General features: G+C 41.9%; 2 long non-coding RNA genes across 3 annotated transcripts; both read left to right on the top strand.

Moving 5' to 3' along the window:
* The first annotated feature begins 2,828 nt into the window (after positions 1-2,828).
* LOC120639174 lies at positions 2,829-3,449 on the top strand. Of its 2 annotated transcripts, none has more exons than XR_005661309.1 (3): positions 2,829-2,957; positions 3,050-3,256; positions 3,363-3,449. It is a non-coding gene; the product is annotated as an uncharacterized LOC120639174 (long non-coding RNA). The 2 variants fall into 2 exon arrangements; XR_005661308.1 differs by having other exon boundaries at positions 3,357-3,449.
* A 788-nt stretch (positions 3,450-4,237) lies between these two features.
* LOC120639173 lies at positions 4,238-4,771 on the top strand. The gene is made up of 2 exons (XR_005661307.1): positions 4,238-4,329; positions 4,459-4,771. It is a non-coding gene; the product is annotated as an uncharacterized LOC120639173 (long non-coding RNA).
* Positions 4,772-5,186: the final 415 nt, after the last annotated feature.

The raw sequence follows: 5,186 nt of genomic DNA, 5'->3' as shown, positions 1-5,186 counted from the left end.
AATCGTATGAAGTTTATTTTCTTTAGTTTTTTCCATTGTGTTAAACGAGTGCTGTTTGGTGAATACTTAAATTTGAAGTGCTTTTTTTTGGACTCTAATCTGAATTCCCCATTTCCATCTTCGCCTCCGTATATTCCAATCTAGTTAATGCAGCGGGTCCCACAAGTCGACGCCGCTGCTACTGTTACTGCGCTCAGAAATCGAGGAGACGCGGTGGAACCATCAAGAACACGCCCTTCCCCTTCCCCTTCCCCTACCATCAAATTGGAGTTTTCTCATATGTTCCTCGCATCCAATCGATCAGCATCCCCTCCTCACAGCCTCCCAATACGCGCCCTCTGCATCCCTCGTCTTCCTCACATCTGATGGAGAATCTCCCGACTGAGATTGCAGTTGAGATCGCCGCCCGCCTCGTCGAGTCTTCAGACTTCGCGGTGGCCGAGGTCGGCTCCCTAAGGGCGACCTGCAAGAAAATGCGGCAGGTTTGCCGCATGCCGGAGGTCAGGCGGTGCCTTGCAGTGTTCAATTGTTCTGACAGTTCAGTTGACTACTTTCTTTATTTCAGTTAACAGGATTTCAGTTAATATCAGGAATTCAGTGAGGAGAGGGATGACGAAGACAAGAGGTTCTTAGATCCTATCAGGTGATGGTCCTTCACTTGAAGCGGTTCGGCATGCTCTCGGGTGGAACTTCAAGAAGTTCAGCAAATAAACTTGAAGCATGTCTCTGAAGTTGTGTCTTTGGTCGATGTGTCACTGAACTTGTGTCGATGCGGATCATGTTTGTGATCCTTAATTAGTGTGGTGTCCTCGTGGCTCGGGAAACCTATGTGTAAACTCAGTCCTCATATATCGTATGCACTGGTTGCCTATCCTTAGTTGGTTACTTAATTTGTGTGATGCATGTTACTCTGGTACTAAATTTTTGTGATGCATGTTATTCTGGTACTGTCTATCTAGATGATCTTGTGTGATCTGGGTTCAGTTAAATAGTTAACTAGTTTAATTTATATAGAAATGTTATTAATAAAACTCGATAAAGTTCAATCATTCATCTTTACAAATATAAATTAAACAGAGTGGGACCCGCACGTTAGCGGGACACACGAAAACGCACTCCTCAAATATGCCAAGCGTTTCGAAAATTTTGTAGCCAGCGATTTGGAAAGTGGCGCCAGTTTTTCCATCCGAAATTTTTAAGAAAGCGCCAAACTACCGCGCTACCATCACTGGGCCCATGTTGTTGTGAAACGCCGCGTTATTTGACTACTACTCGTGTGTCTTTCCCTCCCTAATCCCCTCACCGCCAAGTTAGTCGACGACAGGCGCCGCCAAGTTGGTTCTCGCCTTCCACCACGCAGGCAAAGAGGATGTCGATGTCGAGCGAGGCGGCAAGGGGGACCCCTTCCTCGTCGGAAATGCTGCACACACCTGCGTCGGCGTCGGCGATGCAACCTCCAAAGTTCACACCAACCTCTGGCACGACGACTGATGGAGCTCCCATCTCCAGCAGGCCTAGGGCGACGACTTCGCTCTTTGGGTCAGCTTCGTCCCAAAGCGCATCACAGCGTCCGGCCGACGAAGATGCACTCGACGACGGCCAAGATCCAAAATATTTGCTACCTTCGTCTCAGGACGAGACCGAGACCAGGTACGATGTTTCCCCTTTCGATCATACCCTGCTACTGCCACCCTAGATTTCATGCATTTGTGCAGGCACTGCTACCTTAAATTTCATGCATTATTTGTGCACGCGATTTATTGCAAATTACTGCAAATAATTGAAATGCCACCGATGAATACGCAGAACAGATGATAGATGGATCATGCATGTCGTTTGCAAGGTGAGTGAGGAGGGAGAAGAACGTGTTAAGACCTATAGAGCTTACTTGGGTCAAATCACGATTGGTAACTTAACATCAATGAAATCAAAATTGGGGTATAGGTCCAGGGACTACATGTACTACAAGAAGAGAAGTGATGAAGCTCCTGCAGAAGCAACACTTAATGAGATCGAGTTCAATTTTGATGTAGACACAATGATAAAGAGTAACGAGGAAGAGAGGGAGGTCAGAATAGTTTTGTCAAAGAATCCAATAGCAAACCCGTCTGTGGCCATAACACCAGTAAAAATCCAATAGAGTTTCCTCAGACCATGATGAAGAAGAAGAAGTGCAAGAATCTGAATTAGATGCATACAAAGATTGGCTAGCTTATATGCATACAAGGAACCAAGCCATGGGTGAGTTATGGTAAAGCCCTATACACACACACACACACACACACACACACATGGATTTTGCAATTCACTCATGACTGATATTATGGATCCTTTTTCAGAGTTTCAAGACATATACAGGGAGGACACAATCAAGACATACCAAGAATGGTTGGGGGTTGAAGGAAAACTTGATGACATCAGTAATATCCCTCTCCTAATTGTCAAACAAATTACCATTCTTTGTCGGACTTTAAATTATGCTAGCTCATCATGTGAAAAAATTGTCTGCAGGTGCGTATTTGAATCCTACCATTCATATACATTTCAGTCAAGACAGCAACCCAACACCTCCAGTGCAGCCACCATCTCATGCTCGGCGTTGGACACAGGGGCAAGGAAATGGTAACTTGTGTTTATTAGGAATTAATTGTGTATGCATATTATGTCGTTTAGTGTCTATTATTACATTTTGTTCCCATGGAATAGGCTCAGAAAATGGGCAGAAAAGGGGACATGGTCCCCTAAAAGGCTTGAATGCAATCTCTAAGAGAATCAAGATGGGCAATCAGAAGATGAAAGTTGACTTCTCCAGACTTGGAAGACCGGTAGGTGATAACTACCGCTCATTCGTTGATGAAATAGTAATGTTTACAAGGAAAAGGGCACCACTCATTGGAGTGAAAATGTGAAAACATGTCCATGAAGATGTAAAAGAGTCAATAGCATCTGATATATTGGTAATCAAAATCTTTGCTTCTGTATATATTTTAATTTTAAACTAACGTAACAACTCACATAGTATTTGCATGTTCTTGTAATTATATAACAGGCTAGGTGGGACATTGAGGATAATGATCATTCAAGGAGAATCATATGGGACATTGCTAAGGAGTGTTACAAAGGATGGCGTTCAACTTTCAGTGCTACGGCCAAGGCATACAATAGCTACCACCAGAGAATGCTACATAAACCTAAAGAATTAGATATTGTTGAATGGCACTATCTGTTGAAGTATTTTAGGACTGCAAAATTCCAGGTTTTTTCCACATTGTTACTATTACTGAACAATACCAATTTTATACAAATGGCTATGTCTGAGTCATTAAGATTATTGTTGAAATCTTGACATTCTAAAGGCAAAGAGCATACAAAATTCTGGGATTCGAGCCCAACAAAGGACCAGACATTTGTCAGGCTCTAAGCCTTATGCTCAGTGCAGCTATGAGAAGGTAATAACTGGAGAAGCACATGTACAAGCTTTCTTGCAGGATGAATTACTAATTTATTATGTTCTTGGCATATCAGAGAGACCCAGAAACTAGTGAAGAGCCCAATGCTATGGAACTTTGGTTTATAACTCACACAAAGGATGGGCACTGGAAAGACCAAGAATCTAGGGATGTCTACGTGAGTTCTCACAGAATTTGTACATACATTACTATATATAGTCCATGCAAATATAGAATGCAAGCAAATTCTTGTTCAACTAACTCCTCCATCTGTGCCTTGTAAATGTTAGGACAAAGCAAGCAGCCTTATTACTGAGGCGGAATCAAATGGAGAGGAAAACTTCGTTACCCAAACGAAAAGGAACGAGATTTTTCAGAAGACATACAAGGCAGTCACAGAGTGCAAATCAACCAATTTGCATGGTAATGGGTACCTGGCAAAAAAACCCAACTAGAAGGCAGCTGCTGATGCGGATCACCAGGAACAAATTCGTAGGGAGGAGCAACAGCATCAGGAACACATCGAGCTCATGGAATCATTTGGGCAGCTACAACAACAAATGTCAACATGGCAAGTTGACAGGGAAGCCGAAAGGAGAGAACATGCACGACAAATTGAAGAAATTAACAAGGCTAGGGAGGCTGATAAAGAAGAGCTTAGGCGAGAGTTCCTATCAATGATGTAAGAAGCAATTGGACAGGCACAATCTCAGCAAGTACTAATCAAGCTAGTTATTGAATGACTTTCTGTCCATAGGTTCTATATCTAAATGTCTGTATCCTTTCATAGATTGTCCAGCCAACAGCTGTCCAGCCAAACAATAATGTCGCTGCATCTGTAGAGGTGGCGGCAGTTGCATCAAACATGAGTACTGAAGAAGTACAGACAAACTTACCGAATGTGATCTCTTCTAGTCAGGTTGTTCGTGAATTGACAACTTTTTACTTCGATCATTAGATACAGAACAAAATCGAACCTAATTTTTTCCTTCCAAATTTTTTGTTCCAGGAGAAGCCTCAAAGCCACCCAGAGCAATCTGAAGTCGGTGGTAAACCAAGGGCAGCTAGCATTCGCACTACAAGAAGTAGTAAAGCTGGTGAAACACATTTCGTCCCGTCCGCGGCATACATTTCATCACAACAGCTACAGGAAAAAGCTGCAAATAGGAGACGACAAAACGCCAAGAAGACAGGAGGTGAAATTTTTGTACTCTACCTGCTGTGAATGTTTCTGTTTCAGCTGTCAAAGTGTTTATAGTTGTGTTAATTATTTGCTGTCATTCTGATAATTTTATGATTCACAATGAAACTTTGGTTTGATACATGCTATTGTTGCACCCTTTCCATTATTACAGATTATTTGATGCTTACAAATGCTATTAATTCTTTGTAGGAAACTAAGTCATTTCGAATGGAGCAAACAGGTGATGGGACCTTCTTGAAGTCACTCTTTGTTGATCAAGTGATGGGATCGTCTTGAAGTCATCCCAATAATGTGTTGAAACAATGTCCTGTTGAAAACTTATTAGTATTATCAGTGAATGGTTGAATGGTTGAATGTTGCTATGTGTTGCTACATGATGTTGTTGAACGGAATTTATCAGTGAATGGTTGAATGTTGTTTCATGAATTATAAATGCATAATTATTATTGATCCTGTATTTTAATGTTTTAAATTATTGCTGCTACAAATAAATGAGCGTGGCAGAATAGACATATGGCGACCTACAAAACTAT

Source organism: Panicum virgatum, chromosome 6K (assembly GCF_016808335.1).
Source record: "Panicum virgatum strain AP13 chromosome 6K, P.virgatum_v5, whole genome shotgun sequence".
Lineage (NCBI taxonomy): Eukaryota > Viridiplantae > Streptophyta > Magnoliopsida > Poales > Poaceae > Panicum > Panicum virgatum.
The sequence above is the reverse complement of the archived record's forward strand: the minus strand, read 5'-3'. Positions and strand labels throughout refer to the sequence as shown.